The following is a 2,281-nucleotide window of genomic DNA, read 5'->3' on the forward strand; positions in this document are numbered from 1 at the left end:
GAGAGAGAGAGAGAGAGAGAGAGAGAGAGAGAGAGAGAGAGAGAGAAAGAGAGAGAGAGAGAGAGAGAGAGAGAGACAGGGTCTCCCTATCGAGTGCTGGCTGTTCTGGAATTCTCTATGTAGACCAAGCTGCCTGTGCAGTGCTGCCTCTGCCTCCCAGAACTGAGATAAAAGGCTTGCACCATCATGCCCTGCTCCCTGTTTGCTGAGACGGCGTCTCCTTGGCTTGTAGCTCACTGACTGGCCAGTCAGCCCCAGGGATCTGCCTGTCTTTGCCTGCCCAGCGCTCTGATTATAAGTGGGTGCCACCATGTCGGGTTCTCAAGTTTGCATGGTTAAGTACTCTGCCTACTGAGCCTTCTCTCCCCACCCTGTCGTGTGTGTGTGTGTGTGTGTGTGTGTGTGTGTGTGTCCTGCCCAATGTTTGTTTCCATTATTTGCATTACAAACACTGGTAAGGTCACCCTATGCAGGTCTCCCTTTCTCCGGATGGATGGACTCAGGCCCAGCTAGTTTTTGTCAAGGTTTCTCATTCTGCAGAGAGTAACTGGTTCTCGAAGAGGCCAGGGACACAAACAGGACCAAGGAGAGTTCTTCCAGGTGGGAATGAGGCGTCTGAGTCCAGAATGCCTGTCTATGCAAGAAGCCAGCACCACAGGGATAGTCTTAATGATATCACACGGCTTCCTGGCCATACCCCTTGGGTTTCCAGTCACAGAAGTCAATATACTTCCTTTTTCCTCAGGAGGCTGTGGCAGGAACACCAAGTCTGAGATCAGAGTTAGCAACTTAGTGAGACCCTCTCTCAAACAAAGTAAGAACAAGAAGTCATGGGGAGACAGCGTGGTGGGAGAGCCCTTGTCTGGCGTGTTTGAGCCCCTGGGCTCAATCCTCAGTGCTGGGGGGTGAACTTCCTTTTTGAGTTTGTTTTTGGGAGGCTTTGTTTGTTTGTTTTTGAGGCAAGCTCTTACTAAGTAGCCCAGGCTAGCCTCAGAATCAAAGCAATCTTTCCATTTCAGCCTTATGAGTGCTGAGATTATATGTGTGTGTGTATGTATGCATGTATGTATATATACACATAGGTACATATAAAAAATTCTTTTCCAAATTAAGGTGAGTTCTCGCTATTTCTAAATCAAAAGAGAACTATATTGGACTTGAAGTGGATGTAAATTCCAGGTGTAAAAGCTGTTGTTTTCTAGGTTCTGTGTTGCTTATTGGGTCTAGCACATCTAAAGACCCATTCCAAAGACTCGGAAAGACAAATGGGGTATTTACTATACACACTGAGTATAGCAGGGCCGTTAGTGTTGATTTGTGAATTGCACTCAGATATTTTAAATAATATTATTCTCCTACTTTAAAAAATCAAAGCGCTGGGTGTGGTAGCACATGCACTCTGGGAAGCAGAGGCAGTCTTGTGAGTTCAAGACTAGCCTGGTGAGGGCTGGGCGGTGGTGGCACACATCTTTAATCCCAGCACTTGGGAAAGCAGACAGATTTCTGTGAGGCCAGCCTGGTCTCCAAGAGCTAGTTCCATGACTGCCAGGGCTGTTACACAGAGAAAACCTTTCTCAAAAACTCAAAAGGAAAGAAAGAAAAGACTAGCCTGGAGTTCATGGTATAGTAATTTTCAGGCCAGTCGGGGCTACACAGTGAGACCTTGTCAAAAAAAAAAAAAAAAGAAATAAGAAATAAACAATTAATTAATTTAAAAAGGGGTTGGAGAAATGGCTAAAGAGCTAAGCACAGGCAGCTCACAACTATCTGTACTTCCAGATCCAAGGGCTCCAAAGTCTCCGGCCTCCTCAGGAATCTGTACTTATGCACCCCACACCCCCACGTAATTAAAACTACTAAAAAGAAATCCTTACAAACCACCGCTCACCACTGGCTCTTGCTGGAAGGTGCTCTAGCTGTAACATCACAGCTAACTGTGTGACCCACAGTGTGGCTCTAGGGTCCTGGGCTTCTCTTGCCTCCGCTACCAAAAGTTTACTCTTCTGCCTCTGCCTTTGCTAGCGCCAGGTCCCTCTCCTGGCCTCTTTGGTGATACAGCCTCCTCACAGACCTGGTTCACGTCTCACCACCATCACCAAACCCACTTTTTGTCTCTTATGTCACTAATTGGATCAAATGCACACCAATACTGCTTTTGATTCCAAATCTTTATTTCTTATATTTGAGGGAGAAATAGTATAGAATATATACAAGGTATACATTATGATACCAGAAATAGTATAGAATATATACAAGGTATACATTATGATACCAGAAATAG

At 45.5% G+C, this 2,281-nt stretch overlaps 1 protein-coding gene across 2 annotated transcripts in view; it reads right to left on the minus strand.

Moving 5' to 3' along the window:
* Positions 1-2,281, minus strand: part of Crtc3 (CREB regulated transcription coactivator 3) — a 101,755-nt gene that overhangs the window by 34,716 nt on the left and 64,758 nt on the right. The window lies entirely within an intron of this gene.

Source organism: Microtus ochrogaster, chromosome 22 (genome assembly GCF_000317375.1).
Source record: "Microtus ochrogaster isolate Prairie Vole_2 chromosome 22, MicOch1.0, whole genome shotgun sequence".
Taxonomy (NCBI): Eukaryota; Metazoa; Chordata; class Mammalia; order Rodentia; family Cricetidae; genus Microtus; species Microtus ochrogaster.